The sequence below is a fragment of the Heterodontus francisci genome, unplaced genomic scaffold (genome assembly GCF_036365525.1).
Source record: "Heterodontus francisci isolate sHetFra1 unplaced genomic scaffold, sHetFra1.hap1 HAP1_SCAFFOLD_50, whole genome shotgun sequence".
In the NCBI taxonomy this organism is placed as follows: domain Eukaryota; kingdom Metazoa; phylum Chordata; class Chondrichthyes; order Heterodontiformes; family Heterodontidae; genus Heterodontus; species Heterodontus francisci.
The window spans coordinates 4031673-4058353 of NW_027140867.1; positions in this window are offsets into that span (position 1 = coordinate 4031673).

Here is a 26681-nt window from a genome sequence, read left to right on the forward strand (position 1 = left end):
TTCACAGTGTATCAGGATCCTGCCAGGTGTGTATGGGCGTTTCACAGTGTATCAGAATCCTGCCAGGTGTGTATGGGGGTTTCACAGTGTATCGGAATCCTGCCAGGTGTGAGTGGGGTTTCACAGTGTCTCAGGATCCTGCCAGGTGTGTGTGGGCGTTTCACAGTGTATCAGAATCCTGCCAGGTGTGAGTGGGGTTTCACAGTGTATCAGGATCCTGCCAGGTGTGGATGGGGGTTTCACAGTGTATCAGGATCCTGCCAGGTGTGTATGGGTTTTCACAGTGTATCAGGATTCTGCCAGGTGTGTATGGGGTGTTCACAGTGGATCAGGATACTGCCAGGTGTGTATGGGTGTTTCACAGCGTATCATGATCCTGCCAGGTGTGAGTGGGTTTTCACAGTGTATCAGGATCCTGCCAGGTGTGTATGGGGTGTTCACAGTGGATCAGGATACTGCCAGGTGTATATGGGGGTTTCACAGTGTATCAGGTTCCTGCCAGGTGTGTATGGGGTGTTCACAGTGGATCAGGATCCTGCCAGGTTTGAGGGGGGTTTCACTTTGTATCAGGATCCTGCCAGGTATGAGGGGGGTTTCACTGTGTATCAGGATCCTGCCAGGTGTGAGGGGGGTTTCACAGTGGATCAGGATCCTGCCAGGTTTGAGGGGGGTTTCACTTTGTATCAGGATCCTGCCAGATGTGAGGGGGGTTTCACTGTGTATCAGGATCCTGCCAGGTGTGAGGGGGGTTTCACTGTGTATCAGGATCCTGCCAGTTGTGTATGGGGGTTTCACAGTGTATCAGGATCCTGCCAGGTGTGAGGGGGGTTTCACTGTGTATCAGGATCCTGCCAGGTGTGTATGCGGGTTTCATAGTGTATGGAGGGTTGCCTTTGGTTTGGAGTGTTGCCTTTGGGTTTGGAGTGTTGCCTTTGGGTTTGGAGTGTTGTCTTTGGTTGTGTAGTGTTGCCTTTGTGTTTGGAGTGTTGCCTTTGGCTCTGGAGTGTTGCCTTTGGGTTTGTAGTGTTGCCTTTGGGTTTGGAGTGTTGCGTTTGGGTTTGGAGTGTTGCCTTTGGGTTTGGAGTGTTGCCTTTGGCTCTGGAGTGTTGCATTTGGGTTTGGAGTGTTGCCTTTGGGTTTGGAGTGTTGCATTTGGGTTTGGAGTGTTGCCTTTGGGTTTGGAGTGTTGCCTTTAGCTCTGGAGTGTTGCCTTTGGGTTTGGAGTGTTGCCTTTGGGTTTGGAGTGTTGCCTTTGGCAACCTGACCTTGTAACTAAAATCCCTCATCACTGGAACCATTCTAGTAAATCTCCTCTGCACCCTCTCAAGGACCCTCACCTCCTTCCGAATGTGTGGTGACCAGAACTGGACATAATCCTCCAGTTAGGGCCTAACCAGAGTTGTATAAAGGTTCAGCATAATTTCCCTGCTTTTGCACTCAATGCCTCTAATTATGAAACCCAAGATCCCAATCCCAACTGTTATACTAACCACTCTCTCAATATGTCCTGCCTCCTTCAATAATCGATGCACATGTACCTCCAGGTCCCTGTTTTCCTGCGCACTCTTTAGTACAGAGCCATTAGATTGAAGCATAAAATTGCGATGAGATATTTGTAGATGAAGTGAATGGAGAAAACTGTGACAAATGGGAGATCTGCTACTTTGCACATAAAAAGAATCGAACAGGGGAGTTCACAAACAGTGCAAAGAGATTTCTCTCTCTCTCTCTGTCTCTCTCTCTCTGTCTCTCCTCCTTCTCTCTAACGAAAACAACCTCAAGTCCCTCAGCCTTTCCTCGTTAGACCCTCCGTCCATACCAGGAAACATCCTAGTAAATCTCCTCTGCACACTTTCCAAAGCTTCCACATCCTTCCTATAATGCGGTGACCAGAACTGCACGCAATACTCCAGGTGCGGTCTCACCAGAGTTTTGGACAGCTGCAGCATGACCTCGTGGCTCCGAAACTCGATCCCCAAACCAATAAAATCTAACACACCGTATGCCTTCTTTACAGCCCTATTAACCTGGGCAGCAACCTTCAGGGATTTAAGCACCTGGACACCAAGATCTCTCTCTTCATCTACACTACCAAGAATCTTCCCATTAGCCCAGTACTCTGCATTCCTGTTACTCCTTCCAAAGTGAATCACCTCGCACTTTTCCGCATTTAGCTCCATTTGCCATCTCTCAGCCCAGCTCTGCAGCCTATCTATGTCTCTCTGCACCCTACAACACCCTTCGGCACTATCCACAAGTCCACCGACTTTAGTGTCATCCGCAAATTTACTAACCCACCCTTCCACACCCTCTTCCAGGTCATTTCTAAAAATGACAAACAGCAGTGGCCCCAAAACAGATCCTTGTGGGACACCACTAGTAACTAAACTCCAGGATGAACATTTGCCATCAACCACCACCCTCTGTCTTCTTTCAGCTAGCCAATTTCTGATCCAAAGCTCTAAATCACCTTCAACCCCATACTTCCGTATTTTCTGCAATAGCCTACCGTGGGGAACCTTATCAAATGCCTTACTGAAATCCATATACACCACATCCACTGCTTTACCCTCATCCACCTGTTTGGTCACCTTCTCGAAAAACTCAATAAGGTTTGTGAGGCACGACCTACCCGTCACAAAACCGTGCTGACTATCGCTAATGAACTTATTCTTTTCAAGATGATTATAAATCCTGTCTCTTATAACCTTTTCCAACAATTTACCCAGAACCGAAGTAAGGCTCACAGGTCTATAATTACCAGGGCTGTCTCTGCTCCCCTTCTTGAACAAGGGGACAACATTTGCTATCCTCCAGTCTTCCGGCACGATACCTGTCGACAATGACGACATAAAGATAGAGGACAAAGGCTCTGCAATCTCCTCCCTGGCTTCCCAGAGAATCCGAGGATAAGTCGGATCTGGCCCAGGGGACTTATCTATTTTCACACTTTCCAAAATGGATAACACCTCCTCCTTGTGAACCTCAATCCCATCTAACCTGGTAGCCTGAATCTCAGTATTCTCCTCGACAACATTTCCTTTCTCTACTGTAAATACTGACGCAAAATATTCATTTAACGCTTCCCCGACCTCCTCTGATTTCACACACAACCTCCCACTACTATTCTTGATTGGCCCTAATCTAACTCCAGTCATTCTTTTATTCCTGATGTTCCTATAGAAAGCCTTAGGGTTTTCCCTGATCCTATCCGCCAATGACTTTTCGTGTCCTCTCCTTGCTCTTCTCAGCTCTCCCTTTAGATCCTTCCTGGCTGGCTTGTAACTCTCAAGCGCCCTAACTGAGCCTTCACGTCTCATCCGAACATAAGACTTCTTCTTCTTGACAAGCGCTTCAACTTCTTTAGTAAACCATGGCTCCCTCGCTCGACAACTTCCTCCCTGCCTCACATTTACATACTTATCAAGGACACGCAGTCGCTGCTCCTTGAATAAGCTCCACATTTCGATTGTTCCCATCCCCTGCAGTTTCCTTCCCCATCCTACGCATCCTAAATCTTGCCTGATCGCATCATAATTTCCTTTCCCCAAGTTATAATTCTTGCCCTGCGGTATATACCTGTCCCTGCCCATCGCTAAGGTAAACCTAACCGAATTGTAATCACGATCACCAAAGTGCTCACCAACATGTAAATCTAACACCTGGCCGGGTTCATTACCCAGTACCAAATCCAATGTGGCATCGCCCCTGGTTGGCCTGTCTGCATACTGTGTCAGAAAACCCTCCTGCACACACTGGACAAAAACAGACCCATCGAAAGTACTCGAACTATAGTATTTCCAGTCAATATTTGGAAAGTTAAAGTTCCCCATAACAACTACCCTGTTACTCTCGCCCCTGTCGAGAATCATCTTCGTTATCCTTTCCTCTACATCTCTGGAACTATTTGGAGGTCTATAAAAGACTCCCAACAGGGTGACCTCACCTCTCCTGTTTCTAACCTCGGCCCATACTACCTCAGTAGACGCGTCCTCAAACGTCCTTTCTGTCGCTGTGCTACTCTCCTTGATTAACAATGCCACCCCCCCACCCCTCTTTTACCATCTTCTCTGTTCTTACTGAAACATCTAAATCCCGGAACCTGCAACATCCATTCCTTCCCCTGCACGACCCATGTCTCCGAAATGGCCTCCACATCGAGATCCCAGGTACCAACCCATACTGCAAGCTCACCCACCTTATTCCAGATGCTCCCGGCATTGACATAGACACACTTTAAACCAGGTTCTTGCTTGCCAGTGCCCTCTTGCGTCCTTGTAACCTTATCCCTGACCTCACTACTCTCAACATCCTGTACACTGGCACTACATTTTCGGTTCCCATTCCCCTGCTGATTTAGTTTAAACCCCCCCGAAGAGCACTACCAAGTCTCCCCCCCAGGATATTGGTACCCCTCTGGTTCAGGTGAAGACCATCCTGTTTGTAGAGGTCCCACCTACCCCAGAAAGAGCCACAATTATCCAGGAAACCAAAACCCTCCCTCCTGCACCATCCTGCAGGATTCAACTCCTCTCTCTCCCTATTCCTTGCTTCGCTATCACGTGGCACGGGCAACAACCCAGAGATAACAACTCTGTTTGTTCTCACTCTAAGCTTCCACTCTAGCTCCCAGAATTTCTGTCTTAAATCCCCATCTCTCTTCCTACCTATGTCATTGGTGCCAATGTGGACCACGTCTTGGGGCTGCTCCCCTCCCCCCTGAGGATCCCAAAAACACGATCCGAAACATCACGAACCCTGGCACCTGGGAGGCAACATACCAACCGTGAGTCTCTCGTTCCCACAGAACCTCCTATCTGTTCCCCTAACTATGGAGTCCCCAATGACTAATGCTCTGCTCCTCTTCCCCCTTCCCTTCTGAGCAACAGGGACAGACTCTGTGAAAGAGACCTGTACCCCATTGCTTACTCCTGGTAAGTCGTCCCCCGCAACAGTATCCAAAACGGGATACCTGTGGTTGAAGGAAACGGCCACAGGGGATCCCTGCACTGCCTGCTGGTTCCCACTCCTTCGCCTGACGGTAACCCATCTACCTACTTCTTTTACCTGAGGTGTGACTCCCTCCCCATAACTCCTCTCAATAACCCCCTCCGCCTCCCGAATGATCCGAAGTTCATCCAGCTCCAGCTCCAGTTCCCAAACGCGGTTCTCGAGGAGCTGGAGTTGGGTACACTTCCTGCAGATGCAGTCAGCAGGGACACTCTTGGCGACCCTTACCTACCACATTCTGCAGGAGGAACATGCAACTGCCTTAACTTCCTGTCCCTCTATTCTAAATTCCCAACAAATCTACTGAAAAAGCAAAAAAAAATGTCAAAACTTGTTCAGATAGCAATCCAACGGACAGAACTTCTTAAATAAAAAGCTAACCTTATCAAAACAAGAGTCCTTTTTTTTTGGTTACAGGAGGAGGGAGGGTGGGAGACACCACATGTGTACTGTCTCGGGTACAGCCACCACCGAAATATATAGTTTTTACTTACCCAGCAGTCCCCTGGTCCTCCGAAAACAAAAGGGAATTAACTTTTAAACTTCCACTGAAATTGACTTCCCAGCTGTAAGCTCGCTCTTGCACCTTCGCTACTGTCAAAGCTGCAGTCACCAAAACTAAAAGAAAGAGATTTTAAACTACCCAAATATATAGTTTTTACTTACCCAGCAGTCCCCTGGTCCTCCGAAAACAAAAGAGAATTAACTTTTAAACTTCCACTGAAATTGACTTCCCAGCTGCAAGCTCGCTCTCGCACCTTCGCGACTGTCAAAGCTGCAGTCACCAAAACTAAAAGCCTTAAGGGTTGTCTCAGCTTGAGGGTTGCCTTAGTTTCAGGGTCTGCATTAGTTTGAGGGTCTGCATTAGCTTGAGCGTTGCCATATTTTCAGGGTTGCCTTAGATTGAGGTGTTGCATTAGTTTGAGGGGTGCCTAAGTTTGATGGTTGCCTTAGTTTGAGGGGCTGCATTAGTTGGAGGGTCTGCATTAGTTCGAGCATTGCCATATTTTAAGGGTTGCCTTAGATTGAGGCGTCGCCTTAGATTGAGGCGCTGCCTCAGTTTGAGGCGTTGCCTCAGTTTGAGGCGTTGCCTACGTTTGAGGCGTTGCCTTAGTCTTTGGGCTGCCTTAGTTTGAGGTGTTGCCTTAGTCTGAGGTGTTGCCTTAGTTTGAGGGTTCCCTTAGTTTGAGGGTTGCCTTTGTTTGAGGGGTTGCCTTTGTTTGAGGGGTTGCCTTTGTTTGAGGGGTTGCCTTTGTTGAGGGTTGCCTTAGTTTGAGCGTTGCCTTAGTTTGAGCGTTGCCTTAGTTTGAGGGTTGCCTTAGTTTGAGGGTTGCGTTAGTTTGAGGGTTGCATTAGTTTGAGGGTTGCCTTAGTTTGAGGGTTGCCTTCGTTTGAGGAATTGCCTTAGTTTGAGGAATTGCCTTCGTTTATGGGTTGCCTTAGTTTCAGGTGTTGCATTCGTTTGAGGGTTGTCTTAAATTGAGAGTTGCCTTGTATTGACTGCTGCCTCAGTCTGATGTTTGCCTTAGATTGAGGATTGCCTTAGTTTGAGGTGTTGCCTTAGTTTGAGGTGTTGCCTTTGTTTGAGGTGTTGCATTAGTTTGAGATACTGCATTAGTTTGAGGTATGGCATTAGTTGGAGGGTTGACTTAGATTGCTGTGTTGCCTTAGTTTGATGTGTTGCCTTAGTTTGATGTGTTGTCTTCGTTTGATGTGTTGCCTTAGTTTGATGTGTTTCCTTAGTTTGATGTGTTGCCTTAATTTGAGGTGTTGCCTTTATTTGACGGCTGCCTTAGTTTGAGGTGTTGCCTTAGTTTGAGGTGTTGCCTCAGTTTGAGGTGTTGCCTTCGTTTGAGGTGTTGCCTTAGTTTGAGGTGTTGCCTTTGTTTGAGGGTTGCCTTTGATTGAGGGCTTCCTTTGATTGAGGGTTTCCTTTGATTGAGAGTTGCCTTAGTTTGAGGGTTGCATAAGTTTGAGGGTTGCCTTAGTTTGAGGTTTTGCCTTAGTTTGAGGCTTTGCCTTAGTTTGAGGTTTTGCCTTAGTTTGAGGTGTTGCATTAGTTTGAGGTGTTGCATTAGTTTGACGGTTCCCTTAGTTTGACTGTTGGCTGAGTTTGAGGTGTTGCCTTAGTTTGACTGTTGCGTAAGTTTGAAGTGTTTCCTTATTTTGAGGTGTTGCCTTAGTTTGAGCTGTTGCCTTAGCTTGAGGTGTTGCCTTCGTTTGAGTTGTTGCCTTCGTTTGAGGTGTTGCCTTCGTTTGATGTGTTGCATTTGTTTGACGGTTGCCTTAGTTTGAGGTGTTGCCTTAGTTTGATGTGTTGCCTTAGTTTGAGGTGTTGCCTTAGTTTGAGGTGTTGCCTGAGTTTGAGGTGTTGCATTAGCTTGAGGTGTTGCCTTCGTTTGAGGTGTTGCCTTCGTTTGAGGTGTTGCCTTAGTTTGAGGTGTTGCCTTAGTTTGACTGTTGCCTCAGTTTGAGGTGTTGCCTAAGTTTGAGGTGTTGCCTAAGTTTGAGGTGTTGCCTTTGTTGAGGGTTGCCTTAGTTTGAGGGTTGCCTTAGTTTGAGCGTTGCCTCAGTTTGAGGTGTTGCCTTAGTTTGATGTGTTGCCTTAGTTTGAGGTGTTGCCTTCGTTTGAGGTGTTGCCTTAGTTTGAGGTGTTGCCTTAGTTTGACTGTTGCCTCAGTTTGAGGGGCTGCATTAGTTGGAGGGTCTGCATTAGTTCGAGCATTGCCATATTTTAAGGGTTGCCTTAGATTGAGGCGTCGCCTTAGATTGAGGCGCTGCCTCAGTTTGAGGCGTTGCCTCAGTTTGAGGCGTTGCCTACGTTTGAGGCGTTGCCTTAGTCTTTGGGCTGCCTTAGTTTGAGGTGTTGCCTTAGTCTGAGGTGTTGCCTTAGTTTGAGGGTTCCCTTAGTTTGAGGGTTGCCTTTGTTTGAGGGGTTGCCTTTGTTTGAGGGGTTGCCTTTGTTTGAGGGGTTGCCTTTGTTGAGGATTGCCTTAGTTTGAGTGTTGCCTTAGTTTGAGCGTTGCCTTAGTTTGAGGGTTGCCTTAGTTTGAGGGTTGCGTTAGTTTGAGGGTTGCATTAGTTTGAGGGTTGCCTTAGTTTGAGGGTTGCCTTAGTTTGAGGAATTGCCTTAGTTTGAGGAATTGCCTTCGTTTATGGGTTGCCTTAGTTTCAGGTGTTGCATTCGTTTGAGGGTTGTCTTAAATTGAGAGTTGTTTTGTATTGACTGCTGCCTCAGTCTGATGTTTGCCTTAGATTGAGGATTGCCTTAGTTTGAGATATTGCTTAGTTTGATGGGAGCCTATTTTGAGGTGTTGCCTTAGTTTGAGGTGTTGCCTTAGTTTGAGGTGTTGCCTTAGTTTGAGGTTTTGCCTTTGTTTGAGGTGTTGCATTAGTTTGAGATACTGCATTAGTTTGAGGTATGGCATTAGTTGGAGGGTTGACTTAGATTGCTGTGTTGCCTTAGTTTGATGTGTTGCCTTAGTTTGATGTGTTGTCTTAGTTTGATGTGTTGCCTTAATTTGAGGTGTTGCCTTTATTTGACGGCTGCCTTAGTTTGAGGTGTTGCCTAAGTTTGAGGTGTTGCCTAAGTTTGAGGTGTTGCCTTTGTTGAGGGTTGCCTTAGTTTGAGGGTTGCCTTAGTTTGAGCGTTGCCTTAGTTTGAGGTGTTGCCTTAGTTTGATGTGTTGCCTTAGTTTGAGGTGTTGCCTTCGTTTGAGGTGTTGCCTTAGTTTGAGGTGTTGCCTTAGTTTGACTGTTGCCTCAGTTTGAGGGGCTGCATTAGTTGGAGGGTCTGCATTAGTTCGAGCATTGCCATATTTTAAGGGTTACCTTAGATTGAGGCGTCGCCTTAGATTGAGGCGCTGCCTCAGTTTGAGGCGTTGCCTCAGTTTGAGGCGTTGCCTACGTTTGAGGCGTTGCCTTAGTCTTTGGGCTGCCTTAGTTTGAGGTGTTGTCCTTAGTCTGAGGTGTTGCCTTAGTTTGAGGGTTCCCTTAGTTTGAGGGTTGCCTTTGTTTGAGGGGTTGCCTTTGTTTGAGGGGTTGCCTTTGTTTGAGGGGTTGCCTTTGTTGAGGGTTGCCTTAGTTTGAGTGTTGCCTTAGTTTGAGCGTTGCCTTAGTTTGAGGGTTGCCTTAGTTTGAGGGTTGCGTTAGTTTGAGGGTTGCATTTGTTTGAGGGTTGCCTTAGTTTGAGGGTTGCCTTAGTTTGAGGAATTGCCTTAGTTTGAGGAATTGCCTTCGTTTATGGGTTGCCTTAGTTTCAGGTGTTGCATTCGTTTGAGGGTTGTCTTAAATTGAGAGTTGTTTTGTATTGACTGCTGCCTCAGTCTGATGTTTGCCTTAGATTGAGGATTGCCTTAGTTTGAGATATTGCTTAGTTTGATGGGTGCCTATTTTGTGGTGTTGCCTTAGTTTGAGGTGTTGCCTTAGTTTGAGGTGTTGCCTTAGTTTGAGGTGTTGCCTTTGTTTGAGGTGTTGCATTAGTTTGAGATACTGCATTAGTTTGAGGTATGGCATTAGTTGGAGGGTTGACTTAGATTGCTGTGTTGCCTTAGTTTGATGTGTTGCCTTAGTTTGATGTGTTGTCTTAGTTTGATGTGTTGCCTTAATTTGAGGTGTTGCCTTTATTTGACGGTTGCCTTAGTTTGAGGTGTTGCCTTAGTTTGAGGTGTTGCCTCAGTTTGAGGTGTTGCCTTCGTTTGAGGTGTAGCCTTAGTTTGAGGTGTTGCCTTTGTTTGAGGGTTGCCTTTGATTGAGGGCTTCCTTTGATTGAGGGTTTCCTTTGATTGAGAGTTGCCTTAGTTTGAGGGTTGCATACGTTTGAGGGTTGCCTTAGTTTGAGGTATTGCCTTAGTTTGAGGCTTTGCCTTAGTTTGAAGTTTTGCCTTAGTTTGAGGTGTTGCATTAGTTTGAGGTGTTGCATTAGTTTGACGGTTCCCTTAGTTTGACTGTTGCCTGAGATTGAGGTGTTGCCTTAGTTTGACTGTTGCCTAAGTTTGAAGTGTTTCCTTAGTTTGAGGTGTTGCCTTAGTTTGAGCTGTTGCCTTAGCTTGAGGTGTTACCTTCGTTTGAGGTGTTGCCTTCGTTTGAGGTGTTGCCTTCGTTTGAGGTGTTGCATTTGTTTGACGATTGCCTTAGTTTGAGGTGTTGCCTTAGTTTGATGTGTTGCCTTAGTTTGAGGTGTTGCCTTAGTTTGAGGTGTTGCCTGAGTTTGAGGTGTTGCATTAGTTTGAGGTGTTGCCTTCGTTTGAGGTGTTGCCTTAGTTTGAGGTTCTTGCCTTAGTTTGACTGTTGCCTCAGTTTGAGTTGTTGCCTAAGTTTGAAGTGTTGCCTAAGTTTGAGGTGTTGCCTTTGTTGAGGGTTGCCTTAGTTTGAGGGTTGCCTTAGTTTGAGCGTTGCCTTAGTTTGAGGTGTTGCCTTAGTTTGATGTGTTGCCTTAGTTTGAGGTGTTGCCTTCGTTTGAGGTGTTGCCTTAGTTTGAGGTGTTGCCTTAGTTTGACTGTTGCCTCAGTTTGAGGGGCTGCATTAGTTGGAGGGTCTTCATTAGTTCGAGCATTGCCATATTTTAAGGGTTACCTTAGATTGAGGCGTCGCCTTAGATTGAGGCGCTGCCTCAGTTTGAGGCGTTGCCTCAGTTTGAGGCGTTGCCTACGTTTGAGGCGTTGCCTTAGTCTTTGGGCTGCCTTAGTTTGAGGTGTTGCCTTAGTCTGAGGTGTTGCCTTAGTTTGAGGGGTTGCCTTTGTTTGAGGGGTTGCCTTTGTTGAGGGTTGCCTTAATTTGAGTGTTGCCTTAGTTTGAGCGTTGCCTTAGTTTGAGGGTTGCCTTAGTTTGAGGGTTGCGTTAGTTTGAGGGTTGCATTAGTTTGAGGGTTGCCTTAGTTTGAGGGTTGCCTTAGTTTGAGGAATTGCCTTAGTTTGAGGAATTGCCTTCGTTTATGGGTTGCCTTAGTTTCAGGTGTTGCATTCGTTTGAGGGTTGTCTTAAATTGAGAGTTGTTTTGTATTGACTGCTGCCTCAGTCTGATGTTTGCCTTAGATTGAGGATTGCCTTAGTTTGAGATATTGCTTAGTTTGATGGGAGCCTATTTTGAGGTGTTGCCTTAGTTTGAGGTGTTGCCTTAGTTTGAGGTGTTGCCTTAGTTTGAGGTGTTGCCTTTGTTTGAGGTGTTGCATTAGTTTGAGATACTGCATTAGTTTGAGGTATGGCATTAGTTGGAGGGTTGACTTAGATTGCTGTGTTGCCTTAGTTTGATGTGTTGCCTTAGTTTGATGTGTTGTCTTAGTTTGATGTGTTGCCTTAATTTGAGGTGTTGCCTTTATTTGACGGCTGCCTTAGTTTGAGTTGTTGCCTAAGTTTGAGGTGTTGCCTAAGTTTGAGGTGTTGCCTTTGTTGAGGGTTGCCTTAGTTTGAGGGTTGCCTTAGTTTGAGCGTTGCCTTAGTTTGAGGTGTTGCCTTAGTTTGATGTGTTGCCTTAGTTTGAGGTGTTGCCTTCGTTTGAGGTGTTGCCTTAGTTTGAGGTGTTGCCTTAGTTTGACTGTTGCCTCAGTTTGAGGGGCTGCATTAGTTGGAGGGTCTGCATTAGTTCGAGCATTGCCATATTTTAAGGGTTACCTTAGATTGAGGCGTCGCCTTAGATTGAGGCGCTGCCTCAGTTTGAGGCGTTGCCTCAGTTTGAGGCGTTGCCTACGTTTGAGGCGTTGCCTTAGTCTTTGGGCTGCCTTAGTTTGAGGTGTTGCCTTAGTCTGAGGTGTTGCCTTAGTTTGAGGGTTCCCTTAGTTTGAGGGTTGCCTTTGTTTGAGGGGTTGCCTTTGTTTGAGGGGTTGCCTTTGTTTGAGGGGTTGCCTTTGTTGAGGGTTGCCTTAGTTTGAGTGTTGCCTTAGTTTGAGCGTTGCCTTAGTTTGAGGGTTGCCTTAGTTTGAGGGTTGCGTTAGTTTGAGGGTTGCATTAGTTTGAGGGTTGCCTTAGTTTGAGGGTTGCCTTAGTTTGAGGAATTGCCTTAGTTTGAGGAATTGCCTTCGTTTATGGGTTGCCTTAGTTTCAGGTGTTGCATTCGTTTGAGGGTTGTCTTAAATTGAGAGTTGTTTTGTATTGACTGCTGCCTCAGTCTGATGTTTGCCTTAGATTGAGGATTGCCTTAGTTTGAGATATTGCTGAGTTTGATGGGAGCCTATTTTGAGGTGTTGCCTTAGTTTGAGGTGTTGCCTTAGTTTGAGGTGTTGCCTTAGTTTGAGGTGTTGCCTTTGTTTGAGGTGTTGCATTAGTTTGAGATACTGCATTAGTTTGAGGTATGGCATTAGTTGGAGGGTTGACTTAGATTGCTGTGTTGCCTTAGTTTGATGTGTTGCCTTAGTTTGATGTGTTGTCTTAGTTTGATGTGTTGCCTTAATTTGAGGTGTTGCCTTTATTTGACGGCTGGCTTAGTTTGAGGTGTTGCCTTAGTTTGAGGTGTTGCCTCAGTTTGAGGTGTTGCCTTCGTTTGAGGTGTAGCCTTAGTTTGAGGTGTTGCCTTTGTTTGAGGGTTGTCTTTGATTGAGGGCTTCCTTTGATTGAGGGTTTCCTTTGATTGAGAGTTGCCTTAGTTTGAGGGTTGCATACGTTTGAGGGTTGCCTTAGTTTGAGGTATTGCCTTAGTTTGAGGCTTTGCCTTAGTTTGAGGTTTTGCCTTAGTTTGAGGTGTTGCATTAGTTTGAGGTGTTGCATTAGTTTGACGGTTCCCTTAGTTTGACTGTTGCCTGAGATTGAGGTGTTGCCTTAGTTTGACTGTTGCCTAAGTTTGAAGTGTTTCCTTAGCTTGAGGTGTTACCTTCGTTTGAGGTGTTGCCTTCGTTTGAGGTGTTGCCTTCGTTTGAGGTGTTGCATTTGTTTGACGGTTGCCTTAGTTTGAGGTGTTGCCTGAGTTTGAGGTGTTGCATTAGTTTGAGGTGTTGCCTTCGTTTGAGGTGTTGCCTTAGTTTGAGGTGTTGCCTTAGTTTGACTGTTGCCTCAGTTTGAGTTGTTGCCTAAGTTTGAAGTGTTGCCTAAGTTTGAGGTGTTGCCTTTGTTGAGGGTAGCCTTAGTTTGAGGGTTGCCTTAGTTTGAGCGTTGCCTTAGTTTGAGGTGTTCCCTTAGTTTGATGTGTTGCCTTAGTTTGAGGTGTTGCCTTCGTTTGAGGTGTTGCCTTAGTTTGAGGTGTTGCCTTAGTTTGACTGTTGCCTCAGTTTGAGGTGTTGCCTTAGTGTGACTGTTGCCTCAGTTTGAGGTGTTGCCTCAGTTTGAGGTGTTGCCTTAGGTTGACTGTTGCCTCAGTTTGAGGTGTTGCCTTAGTTTGACTGTTGCCTCAGTTTGAGGTGTTGCCTTCGTTTGAGGTGTTGCCTTAGTTTGAGGTGTTGCCTTAGTTTGACTGTTGCCTCAGTTTGAGGTGTTGCCTTAGTTTGACTGTTGCCTCAGTTTGAGGTGTTGCCTTAGTTTGAGGTGTTGCCTTAGTTTGACTGTTGCCTCAGTTTGAGGTGTTGCCTTAGTTTGAGGTGTTGTCTTAGTTTGAGGTGTTGCCTTCGTTTGAGGTGTTGCCTTCGTTTGAGGTGTTGCCTTTGTTGAGGGTTGCCTCAGTTTGAGCGTTGCCTTAGTTTGAGCGTTGCCTTAGTTTGAGGGTTGCCTTAGTTTGAGGGTTGCGTTAGTTTGAGGGTTGCGTTAGTTTGGGGGTTGCGTTAGTTTGTGGGTTGCCTTAGTTTGATGTGTTGCCTTAGTTTGAGGTGTTGCCTTAGTTTGAGGTGTTGCCTGAGTTTGAGGTGTTGCATTAGTTTGAGGTGTTGCCTTCGTTTGAGGTGTTGCCTTAGTTTGAGGTGTTGCCTTAGTTTGACTGTTGCCTCAGTTTGAGGTATTGCCTAAGTTTGAGGTGTTGCCTAAGTTTGAGGTGTTGCCTTTGTTGAGGGTTGCCTTAGTTTGAGGGTTGCCTTAGTTTGAGCGTTGCCTTAGTTTGAGGTGTTCCCTTAGTTTGATGTGTTGCCTTAGTTTGAGGTGTTGCCTTCGTTTGAGGTGTTGCCTTAGTTTGAGGTGTTGCCTTAGTTTGACTGTTGCCTCAGTTTGAGGTGTTGCCTTAGTTTGACTGTTGCCTCAGTTTGAGGTGTTGCCTCAGTTTGAGGTGTTGCCTTAGTTTGACTGTTGCCTCAGTTTGAGGTGTTGCCTTAGTTTGACTGTTGCCTAAGTTTGAGGTGTTGCCTTAGTTTGAGGTGATGCCTTAGTTTGACTGTTGCCTCAGTTTGAGGTGTTGCCTTAGTTTGAGGTGTTGTCTTAGTTTGAGGTGTTGCCTTCGTTTGAGGTGTTGCCTTCGTTTGAGGTGTTGCCTTTGTTGAGGGTTGCCTCAGTTTGAGCGTTGCCTTAGTTTGAGCGTTGCCTTAGTTTGAGGGTTGCCTTAGTTTGAGGGTTGCGTTAGTTTGAGGGTTGCGTTAGTTTGGGGGTTGCGTTAGTTTGAGGGTTGCCTTCGTTTGAGGAATTGCCTTAGTTTGAGGAATTGCCTTCGTTTATGGGTTGCCTTAGTTTCAGGTGTTGCATTAGTTTGAGGGTTGTCTTAAATTGAGAGTTGCCTTGTATTGACTGCTGCCTCAGTCTGAGGTTTGGCTTAGATTGAGGATTGCCTTAGTTTGAGATATTGCTTAGTTTGATGGTAGCCTTTGTTTGAGGTGTTGCATTAGTTTTAGGTGTTGCCTTAGTTTGAGATATTGCTTAGTTTGATGGGAGCCTTTGTTTGAGGTGTTCGCCTATTTTGAGGTGTTGCCTTAGTTTGCGGTGTTGCCTTAGTTTGAGGTGTTGCCTTAGTTTGAGATGTTGCATTAGTTTGAGGTATTGCATTAGTTTGAGGTATGACATTAGTTGGAGGGTTGCCTTCGTTTGATGTGTTGCCTTAGTTGATGTGTTGCCTTAATTTGAGGTGCTGCCTTCATTTGACGGCTGGCTTAGTTTGAGGTGTTGCCTTAGTTTGAGGTGTTGCCTTAGTTTGAGGTGTTGCCTTTGTTTGAGGGTTGCCTTTGATTGAGGGTTTCCTTTGATTGAGGGTTTCCTTTGATTGAGGGTTGCCTTAGTTTGAGGGTTGCCTTAATTTGAGGTTTGCCTTAGTTTGAGGTTTTGCCTTAGTTTGAGGTTTTGCCTTAGTTTGAGATGTTGCCTTAGTTTGAGGTTTTGCCTTAGTTTGAGGTTTTGCCTTAGCTTGAGCTATTGCCTTAGTTTGAGGTGTTGCCTTAGTTTGAGGGTTCCCTTAGTTTGAGGGTTCCCTTAGTTTGAGGGTTGCCTTTGTTTGAGGGGTTGCCTTTGTTTGAGGGGTTGCCTTTGTTGAGGCTTGCCTTAGTTTGAGCGTAGCCTTAGTTTGAGCGTTGCCTTAGTTTGAGGGTTGCCTTAGTTTGAGGGTTGCGTTAGTTTGAGGGTTGCATTAGTTTGAGGGTTGCCCTAGTTTGAGGGTTGCCTTAGTTTGAGGAATTGCCTTAGTTTGAGGAATTGCCTTCGTTTATTGGTTGCCTTAGTTTCAGGTGTTGTATTAGTTTGAGGGTTGTCTTAAATTGAGAGTTGCCTTGTATTGACTGCTGCCTCAGTCTGAGGTTTGCCTTAGATTGAGGATTGCCTTAGTTTCAGATATTGCTTAGTTTGATGGGAGCCTTTGTTTGAGGAGTTGGCCTATTTTGAGGTGTTGCATTAGTTTGAGGTGCTGCATTAGTTTGAGGTATGGCATTAGTTGGAGGGTTGCCTTAGTTTGATGTGTTGCCTTAGTTTGATGTGTTGCCTTAGTTTGATGTGTTGCCTTCGTTTGATGTGTTGCCTTAGTTTGATGTGTTGCCTTAGTTTGATGTGTTGCCTTAATTTGAGGTGTTGCCTCTATTTGACGGCTGCCTTAGTTTGAGGTGTTGCCTTAGTCTGAGGTGTTGCCTCAGTTTGAGGTGTTTTCTTAGTTTGAGGTGTTGCCTTAGTTTGAGGTGTTGCCTTTGTTTGAGGGTTGCCTTTGATTGAGGGCTTCCTTTGATTGAGGGTTTCCTTTGATTGAGGGTTGCCTTAGTTTGAGGGCAGCCTCAGTTTGAGGGTTGCTTTAGTTTGAGGTTTAGCCTTAGTTTGAAGTTTTGCCTTAGTTTGAGGTTTTGCCTTAGTTTGAGGGTTGCCTTAGTTTGAGCGTTGCCTTAGTTTGAGGTGTTCCCTTAGTTTGATGTGTTGCCTTAGTTTGAGGTGTTGCCTTCGTTTGAGGTGTTGCCTTAGTTTGAGGTGTTGCCTTAGTTTGACTGTTGCCTCAGTTTGAGGTGTTGCCTTAGTTTGAGGGTTGCGTTAGTTTGAGGGTTGCGTTAGTTTGGGGGTTGCGTTAGTTTGTGGGTTGCCTTAGTTTGATGTGTTGCCTTAGTTTGAGGTGTTGCCTTAGTTTGAGGTGTTGCCTGAGTTTGAGGTGTTGCATTAGTTTGAGGTGTTGCCTTCGTTTGAGGTGTTGCCTTAGTTTGAGGTGTTGCCTTAGTTTGACTGTTGCCTCAGTTTGAGGTATTGCCTAAGTTTGAGGTGTTGCCTAAGTTTGAGGTGTTGCCTTTGTTGAGGGTTGCCTTAGTTTGAGGGTTGCCTTAGTTTGAGCGTTGCCTTAGTTTGAGGTGTTCCCTTAGTTTGATGTGTTGCCTTTGTTTGAGGTGTTGCCTTCGTTTGAGGTGTTGCCTTAGTTTGAGGTGTTGCCTTAGTTTGACTGTTGCCTCAGTTTGAGGTGTTGCCTTAGTTTGACTGTTGCCTCAGTTTGAGGTGTTGCCTCAGTTTGAGGTGTTGCCTTAGTTTGACTGTTGCCTCAGTTTGAGGTGTTGCCTTAGTTTGACTGTTGCCTCAGTTTGAGGTGTTGCCTTAGTTTGAGGTGATGCCTTAGTTTGACTGTTGCCTCAGTTTGAGGTGTTGCCTTAGTTTGAGGTGTTGTCTTAGTTTGAGGTGTTGCCTTCGTTTGAGGTGTTGCAATCGTTTGAGGTGTTGCCTTTGTTGAGGGTTGCCTCAGTTTGAGCGTTGCCTTAGTTTGAGCGTTGCCTCAGTTTGAGGGTTGCCTTAGTTTGAGGGTTGCGTTAGTTTGAGGGTTGCGTTAGTTTGGGGGTTGCGTTAGTTTGAGGGTTGCCTTAGTTTGAGGAATTGCCTTAGTTTGAGGAATTGCCTTCGTTTATGGGTTGCCTTAGTTTCAGGTGTTGCATTAGTTTGAGGGTTGTCTTAAATTGAGAGTTGCCTTGTATTGACTGCTGCCTCAGTCTGAGGTTTGGCTTAGATTGAGGATTGCCTTAGTTTGAGATATTGCTTAGTTTGATGGTAGCCTTTGTTTGAGGTGTTGCATTAGTTTTAGGTGTTGCCTTAGTTTGAGATATTGCTTAGTTTGATGGGAGCCTTTGTTTGAGGTGTTCGCCTATTTTGAGGTGTTGCCTTAGTTTGCGGTGTTGCCTTAGTTTGAGGTGTTGCCTTAGTTTGAGATGTTTCATTAGTTTGAGGTATTGCATTAGTTTGAGGTATGGCATTAGTTGGAGGGTTGCCTTCGTTTGATGTGTTGCCTTAGTTGATGTGTTGCCTTAATTTGAGGTGCTGCCTTCATTTGACGGCTGGCTTAGTTTGAGGTGTTGCCTTAGTTTGAGGTGTTGCCTTAGTTTGAGGTGTTGCCTTTGTTTGAGGGTTGCCTTTGATTGAGGGTTTCCTTAGTTTGAGGGTTGCCTTAATTTGAGGTTTGCCTTAGTTTGAGGTTTTGCCTTAGTTTGAGGTTTTGCCTTAGTTTGAGATGTTGCCTTAGTTTGAGGTTTTGCCTTAGTTTGAGGTTTTGCCTTAGTTTGAGGTGTTGCATTAGTTTGAGGTGTTGCCTTAGTTTGAGGTGTTGCCTTAGCTTGAGCTATTGCCTTAGTTTGAGGTGTTGCCTTAGTTTGAGGGTTCCCTTAGTTTGAGGGTTCCCTTAGTTTGAGGGTTGCCTTTGTTTGAGGGGTTGCCTTTGTTTGAGGGGTTGCCTTTGTTGAGGCTTGCCTTAGTTTGAGCGTTGCCTTAGTTTGAGCGTTGCCTTAGTTTGAGGGTTGCCTTAGTTTGAGGGTTGCGTTAGTTTGAGGGTTGCATTAGTTTGAGGGTTGCCCTAGTTTGAGGGTTGCCTTAGTTTGAGGAATTGCCTTAGTTTGAGGAATTGCCTTCGTTTATGGGTTGCCTTAGTTTCAGGTGTTGTATTAGTTTGAGGGTTGTCTTAAATTGAGAGTTGCCTTGTATTGACTGCTGCCTCAGTCTGAGGTTTGCCTTAGATTGAGGATTGCCTTAGTTTCAGATATTGCTTAGTTTGATGGGAGCCTTTGTTTGAGGAGTTGGCCTATTTTGAGGTGTTGCATTAGTTTGAGGTGCTGCATTAGTTTGAGGTATGGCATTAGTTGGAGGGTTGCCTTAGTTTGATGTGTTGCCTTAGTTTGATGTGTTGCCTTAGTTTGATGTGTTGCCTTCGTTTGATGTGTTGCCTTAGTTTGATGTGTTGCCTTAGTTTGATGTGTTGCCTTAATTTGAGGTGTTGCCTCTATTTGACGGCTGCCTTAGTTTGAGGTGTTGCCTTAGTCTGAGGTGTTGCCTCAGTTTGAGGTGTTTTCTTAGTTTGAGGTGTTGCCTTAGTTGAGGTGTTGCCTTTGTTTGAGGGTTGCCTTTGATTGAGGGCTTCCTTTGATTGAGGGTTTCCTTTGATTGAGGGTTGCCTTAGTTTGAGGGCAGCCTCAGTTTGAGGGTTGCTTTAGTTTGAGGTTTAGCCTTAGTTTGAAGTTTTGCCTTAGTTTGAGGTTTTGCCTTAGTTTGAGGGTTGCCTTAGTTTGAGCGTTGCCTTAGTTTGAGGTGTTCCCTTAGTTTGATGTGTTGCCTTAGTTTGAGGTGTTGCCTTCGTTTGAGGTGTTGCCTTAGTTTGAGGTGTTGCCTTAGTTTGACTGTTGCCTCAGTTTGAGGTGTTGCCTTAGTTTGAGGGTTGCGTTAGTTTGAGGGTTGCGTTAGTTTGGGGGTTGCGTTAGTTTGTGGGTTGCCTTAGTTTGATGTGTTGCCTTAGTTTGAGGTGTTGCCTTAGTTTGAGGTGTTGCCTGAGTTTGAGGTGTTGCATTAGTTTGAGGTGTTGCCTTCGTTTGAGGTGTTGCCTTAGTTTGAGGTGTTGCCTTAGTTTGACTGTTGCCTCAGTTTGAGGTATTGCCGAAGTTTGAGGTGTTGCCTAAGTTTGAGATGTTGCCTTTGTTGAGGGTTGCCTTAGTTTGAGGGTTGCCTTAGTTTGAGCGTTGCCTTAGTTTGAGGTGTTCCCTGAGTTTGATGTGTTGCCTTAGTTTGAGGTGTTGCCTTCGTTTGAGGTGTTGCCTTAGTTTGAGGTGTTGCCTTAGTTTGACTGTTGCCTCAGTTTGAGGTGTTGCCTTAGTTTGACTGTTGCCTCAGTTTGAGGTGTTGCCTCAGTTTCAGGTGTTGCCTTAGTTTGACTGTTGCCTCAGTTTGAGGTGTTGCCTTAGTTTGACTGTTGCCTCAGTTTGAGGTGTTGCCTTAGTTTGAGGTGATGCCTTAGTTTGACTGTTGCCTCAGTTTGAGGTGTTGCCTTAGTTTGAGGTGTTGTCTTAGTTTGAGGTGTTGCCTTCGTTTGAGGTGTTGCCTTCGTTTGAGGTGTTGCCTTTGTTGAGGGTTGCCTCAGTTTGAGCGTTGCCTTAGTTTGAGCGTTGCCTTAGTTTGAGGGTTGCCTTAGTTTGAGGGTTGCGTTAGTTTGAGGGTTGCGTTAGTTTGGGGGTTGCGTTAGTTTGAGGGTTGCCTTAGTTTGAGGAATTGCCTTAGTTTGAGGAATTGCCTTCGTTTATGGGTTGCCTTAGTTTCAGGTGTTGCATTAGTTTGAGGGTTGTCTTAAATTGAGAGTTGCCTTGTATTGACTGCTGCCTCAGTCTGAGGTTTGGCTTAGATTGAGGATTGCCTTAGTTTGAGATATTGCTTAGTTTGATGGTAGCCTTTGTTTGAGGTGTTGCATTAGTTTTAGGTGTTGCCTTAGTTTGAGATATTGCTTAGTTTGATGGGAGCCTTTGTTTGAGGTGTTCGCCTATTTTGAGGTGTTGCCTTAGTTTGCGGTGTTGCCTTAGTTTGAGGTGTTGCCTTAGTTTGAGATGTTGCATTAGTTTGAGGTATTGCATTAGTTTGAGGTATGGCATTAGTTGGAGGGTTGCCTTCGTTTGATGTGTTGCCTTAGTTGATGTGTTGCCTTAATTTGAGGTGCTGCCTTCATTTGACGGCTGGCTTAGTTTGAGGTGTTGCCTTAGTTTGAGGTGTTGCCTTAGTTTGAGGTGTTGCCTTTGTTTGAGGGTTGCCTTTGATTGAGGGTTTCCTTTGATTGAGGGTTTCCTTTGATTGAGGGTTGCCTTAGTTTGAGGGTTGCCTTAATTTGAGGTTTGCCTTAGTTTGAGGTTTTGCCTTAGTTTGAGGTTTTGCCTTAGTTTGAGATGTTGCCTTAGTTTGAGGTTTTGCCTTAGTTTGAGGTTTTGCCTTAGTTTGAGGTGTTGCATTAGTTTGAGGTGTTGCCTTAGTTTGAGGTGTTGCCTTAGCTTGAGCTATTGCCTTAGTTTGAGGTGTTGCCTTAGTTTGAGGGTTCCCTTAGTTTGAGGGTTCCCTTAGTTTGAGGGTTGCCTTTGTTTGAGGGGTTGCCTTTGTTTGAGGGGTTGCCTTTGTTGAGGCTTGCCTTAGTTTGAGCGTTGCCTTAGTTTGAGCGTTGCCTTAGTTTGAGGGTTGCCTTAGTTTGAGGGTTGCGTTAGTTTGAGGGTTGCATTAGTTTGAGGGTTGCCCTAGTTTGAGGGTTGCCTTAGTTTGAGGAATTGCCTTAGTTTGAGGAATTGCCTTCGTTTATGGGTTGCCTTAGTTTCAGGTGTTGTATTAGTTTGAGGGTTGTCTTAAATTGAGAGTTGCCTTGTATTGACTGCTGCCTCAGTCTGAGGTTTGCCTTAGATTGAGGATTGCCTTAGTTTCAGATATTGCTTAGTTTGATGGGAGCCTTTGTTTGAGGAGTTGGCCTATTTTGAGGTGTTGCATTAGTTTGAGGTGCTGCATTAGTTTGAGGTATGGCATTAGTTGGAGGGTTGCCTTAGTTTGATGTGTTGCCTTAGTTTGATGTGTTGCCTTAGTTTGATGTGTTGCCTTCGTTTGATGTGTTGCCTTAGTTTGATGTGTTGCCTTAGTTTGATGTGTTGCCTTAATTTGAGGTGTTGCCTCTATTTGACGGCTGCCTTAGTTTGAGGTGTTGCCTTAGTCTGAGGTGTTGCCTCAGTTTGAGGTGTTTTCTTAGTTTGAGGTGTTGCCTTAGTTTGAGGTGTTGCCTTTGTTTGAGGGTTGCCTTTGATTGAGGGCTTCCTTTGATTGAGGGTTTCCTTTGATTGAGGGTTGCCTTAGTTTGAGGGTAGCCTCAGTTTGAGGGTTGCTTTAGTTTGAGGTTTAGCCTTAGTTTGAGGTTTTGCCTTAGTTTGAGGTTTTGCCTTAGTTTGAGGGTTGCCTTAGTTTGAGCGTTGCCTTAGTTTGAGGTGTTCCCTTAGTTTGATGTGTTGCCTTAGTTTGAGGTGTTGCCTTCGTTTGAGGTGTTGCCTTAGTTTGAGGTGTTGCCTTAGTTTGACTGTTGCCTCAGTTTGAGGTGTTGCCTTAGTTTGACTGTTGCCTCAGTTTGAGGTGTTGCCTCAGTTTGAGGTGTTGCCTTAGTTTGACTGTTGCCTCAGTTTGAGGTGTTGTCTTATTTTGACTGTTGCCTCAGTTTGAGGTGTTGCCTTAGTTTGAGGTGTTGCCTTAGTTTGACTATTGCCTCAGTTTGAGGTGTTGCCTTCGTTTGAGGTGTTGCCTTAGTTTGAGGTGTTGCCTTCGTTTGAGGTGTTGCCTTAGTTTGAGGTGTTGCCTTAGTTTGACTGTTGCCTCAGTTTGAGGTGTTGCCTTAGTTTGACTGTTGCCTCAGTTTGAGGTGTTGCCTCAGTTTGAGGTGTTGCCTTAGTTTGACTGTTGCCTCAGTTTGAGGTTTTGCCTTAGTTTGACTGTTGCCTCAGTTTGAGGTGTTGCCTTAGTTTGAGGTGTTGCCTTAGTTTGACTATTGCCTCAGTTTGAGGTGTTGCCTTCGTTTGAGGTGTTGCCTTAGTTTGAGGTGTTGCCTTCGTTTGAGGTGTTGCCTTCGTTTGAGGTGTTGCCTTTGTTGAGGGTTGCCTCAGTTTGAGCGTTGCCTTAGTTTGAGCGTTGCCTTAGTTTGAGGGTTGCCTTAGTTTGAGGGTTGCGTTAGTTTGAGGGTTGCGTTAGTTTGGGGGTTGCGTTAGTTTGAGGGTTGCCTTAGTTTGAGGAATTGCCTTAGTTTGAGGAATTGCCTTCGTTTATGGGTTGCCTTAGTTTCAGGTGTTGCATTAGTTTGAGGGTTGTCTTAAATTGAGAGTTGCCTTGTATTGACTGCTGCCTCAGTCTGAGGTTTGGCTTAGATTGAGGATTGCCTTAGTTTGAGATATTGCTTAGTTTGATGGTAGCCTTTGTTTGAGGTGTTGCATTAGTTTTAGGTGTTGCCTTAGTTTGAGATATTGCTTAGTTTGATGGGAGCCTTTGTTTGAGGTGTTCGCCTATTTTGAGGTGTTGCCATAGTTTGCGGTGTTGCCTTCGTTTGAGGTGTTGCCTTAGTTTGAGATGTTGCATTAGTTTGAGGTATTGCATTAGTTTGAGGTATGGCATTAGTTGGAGGGTTGCCTTCGTTTGATGTGTTGCCTCAGTTTGATGTGTTGCCTCAGTTTGATGTGTTGCCTTAGTTGATGTGTTGCCTTAATTTGAGGTGCTGCCTTCATTTGACGGCTGGCTTAGTTTGAGGTGTTGCCTTAGTTTGAGGTGTTGCCTTAGTTTGAGGTGTTGCCTTTGTTTGAGGGTTGCCTTTGATTGAGGGTTTCCTTTGATTGAGGGTTTCCTTTGATTGAGGGTTGCCTTAGTTTGAGGGTTGCCTTAGTTTGAGGTTTGCCTTAGTTTGAGGTTTTGCCTTAGTTTGAGGTTTTGCCTTAGTTTGAGGTGTTGCCTTAGTTTGAGGTTTTGCCTTAGTTTGAGGTTTTGCCTTAGTTTGAGTTGTTGCATTAGTTTGAGGTGTTGCCTTAGTTTGACGTGTTGCCTTAGCTTGAGCTATTGCCTTAGTTTGAGGTGTTGCCTGAGTTTGAGGGTTCCCTTAGTTTGAGGGTTCCCTTAGTTTGAGGGTTGCCTTTGTTTGAGGGGTTGCCTTTGTTTGAGGGGTTGCCTTTGTTGAGGCTTGCCTTAGTTTGAGCGTTGCCTTAGTTTGAGCGTTGCCTTAGTTTGAGGGTTGCCTTAGTTTGAGGGTTGCGTTAGTTTGAGGGTTGCATTAGTTTGAGGGTTGCCCTAGTTTGAGGGTTGCCTTAGTTTGAGGAATTGCCTTAGTTTGAGGAATTGCCTTCCTTTATGGGTTGCCTTAGTTTTAGGTGTTGCATTCGTTTGAGTGTTGTCTTAAATTGAGAGTTGCCTTGTATTGACTGCTGCCTCAGTCTGAGGTTTGCCTTAGATTGAGGATTGCCTTAGTTTGAGATATTGCTTAGTTTGATGGGAGCCTTTGTTTGAGGAGTTGGCCTATTTTGAGGTGTTGCCTGAGTTTGAGGTGTTGCCTTAGTTAGTGGTGTTGCCTTAGTTTGAGGTGTTGCATTAGTTTGAGGTGCTGCATTAGTTTGAGGTATGGCATTAGTTGGAGGGTTGCCTTAGTTTGATGTTTTGCCTTAGTTTGATGTGTTGCCTTAGTTTGATGTGTTGCCTTCGTTTGATGTGTTGCCTTAGTTTGATGTGTTGCCTTAGTTTGATGTGTTGCCTTAATTTGAGGTGTTGCCTCTATTTGACGGCTGCCTTAGTTTGAGGTGTTGCCTTAGTCTGAGGTGTTGCCTCAGTTTGAGGTGTTTTCTTAGTTTGAGGTGTTGCCTTAGTTTGAGGTGTTGCCTTTGTTTGAGGGTTGCCTTTGATTGAGGGCTTCCTTTGATTGAGGGTTTCCTTTGATTGAGGGTTGCCTTAGTTTGAGGGTAGCCTCAGTTTGAGGGTTGCCTTAGTTTGAGGTTTTGCCTTAGTTTGAGGTTTTGCCTTAGTTTGAGGTGTTGCATTAGTTTGAGGTGTTGCATTAGTTTGACGGTTCCCTGAGTTTGACTGTTGCCTTAGTGTGAGGTGTTGCCTTAGTTTGACTGTTGCCTAAGTTTGAAGTGTTTTCTTAGTTTGAGGTGTTGCCTTAGTTTGAGGTGTTGCCTTAGCTTGAGGTGTTGCCTTCGTTTGAGGTGTTGCCTTCGTTTGAGGTGTTGCATTTGTTTGACGGTTGCCTTAGTTTGAGGTGTTGCCTCAGTTTGATGTGTTGCCTAAGTTTGAGGTGTTGCCTTCGTTTGAGGTGTTGCCTTCGTTTGAGGTGTTGCCTTCGTTTGAGGTGTTGCCTTAGTTTGAGGTGTTGCCTTAGTTTGACTGTTGCCTTAGTTTGACTGTTGCCTCAGTTTGAGGTGTTGCCTAAGTTTGAGGTGTTGCCTAAGTTTGAGGTGTTGCCTAAGTTTGAGGTGTTGCCTTAGTTTGAGGTGTTGTCTTAGTTTGAGGTGTTGCCTTCATTTGAGGTGTTGCCTTCGTTTGAGGTGTTGCCTTTGTTGAGGGTTGCCTTAGTTTGAGCGTTGCCTTAGTTTGAGCGCTGCCTTCCTTTGAGCGTTGCCTTAGTTTGAGGGTTGCCTTAGTTTGAGGGTTGCGTTAGTTTAAGGGTTGCGTTAGTTTGAGGGTTGTGTTAGTTTGAGGGTTGCCTTCGTTTGAGGAATTGCCTTAGTTTGAGGGTTCCCTTAGTTTGAGGGTTGCCTTTGTTTGAGGGGTTGCCTTTGTTTGAGGGGTTGCCTTTGTTGAGGCTTGCCTTAGTTTGAGCGTTGCCTTAGATTGAGGATTGCCTTAGTTTGAGATATTGCTTAGTTTGATGGGAGCCTTTGTTTGAGGAGTTGGCCTATTTTGAGGTGTTGCATTAGTTTGAGGTGCTGCATTAGTTTGAGGTATGGCATTAGTTGGAGGGTTGCCTTAGTTTGATGTGTTGCCTTAGTTTGATGTGTTGCCTTAGTTTGATGTGTTGCCTTCGTTTGATGTGTTGCCTTAGTTTGATGTGTTGCCTTAGTTTGATGTGTTGCCTTAATTTGAGGTGTTGCCTCTATTTGACGGCTGCCTTAGTTTGAGGTGTTGCCTTAGTCTGAGGTGTTGCCTCAGTTTGAGGTGTTTTCTTAGTTTGAGGTGTTGCCTTAGTTTGAGGTGTTGCCTTTGTTTGAGGGTTGCCTTTGATTGAGGGCTTCCTTTGATTGAGGGTTTCCTTTGATTGAGGGTTGCCTTAGTTTGAGGGTAGCCTCAGTTTGAGGGTTGCTTTAGTTTGAGGTTTAGCCTTAGTTTGAGGTTTTGCCTTAGTTTGAGGTTTTGCCTTAGTTTGAGGGTTACCTTAGTTTGAGCGTTGCCTTAGTTTGAGGTGTTCCCTTAGTTTGATGTGTTGCCTTAGTTTGAGGTGTTGCCTTCGTTTGAGGTGTTGCCTTAGTTTGAGGTGTTGCCTTAGTTTGACTGTTGCCTCAGTTTGAGGTGTTGCCTTAGTTTGACTGTTGCCTCAGTTTGAGGTGTTGCCTCAGTTTGAGGTGTTGCCTTAGTTTGACTGTTGCCTCAGTTTGAGGTGTTGCCTTAGTTTGACTGTTGCCTCAGTTTGAGGTGTTGCCTTAGTTTGAGGTGTTGCCTTAGTTTGACTGTTGCCTCAGTTTGAGGTGTTGCCTTCGTTTGAGGTGTTGCCTTAGTTTGAGGTGTTGCCTTCGTTTGAGGTGTTGCCTTCGTTTGAGGTGTTGCCTTTGTTGAGGGTTGCCTCAGTTTGAGCGTTGCCTTAGTTTGAGCGTTGCCTTAGTTTGAGGGTTGCCTTAGTTTGAGGGTTGAGTTAGTTTGAGGGTTGCGTTAGTTTGGGGGTTGCGTTAGTTTGAGGGTTGCCTTAGTTTGTGGAATTGCCTTAGTTTGAGGAATTGCCTTCGTTTATGGGTTGCCTTAGTTTCAGGTGTTGCATTAGTTTGAGGGTTGTCTTAAATTGAGAGTTGCCTTGTATTGACTGCTGCCTCAGTCTGAGGTTTGGCTTAGATTGAGGATTGCCTTAGTTTGAGATATTGCTTAGTTTGATGGTAGCCTTTGTTTGAGGTGTTGCATTAGTTTTAGGTGTTGCCTTAGTTTGAGATATTGCTTAGTTTGATGGGAGCCTTTGCTTGAGGTGTTCGCCTATTTTGAGGTGTTGCCATAGTTTGCGGTGTTGCCTTCGTTTGAGGTGTTGCCTTAGTTTGAGATGTTGCATTAGTTTGAGGTATTGCATTAGTTTGAGGTATGGCATTAGTTGGAGGGTTGCCTTCGTTTGATGTGTTGCCTCAGTTTGATGTGTTGCCTCAGTTTGATATGTTGCCTTAGTTGATGTGTTGCCTTAATTTGAGGTGCTGCCTTCATTTGACGGCTGGCTTAGTTTGAGGTGTTGCCTTAGTTTGAGGTGTTGCCTTAGTTTGAGGTGTTGCCTTTGTTTGAGGGTTGCCTTTGATTGCAGGTTTCCTTTGATTGAGGGTTTCCTTTGATTGAGGGTTGCCTTAGTTTGAGGGTTGCCTTAGTTTGAGGTTTGCCTTAGTTTGAGGTTTTGCCTTAGTTTGAGGTTTTGCCTTAGTTTGAGGTGTTGCCTTAGTTTGAGGTTTTGCCTTAGTTTGAGGTTTTGCCTTAGTTTGAGTTGTTGCA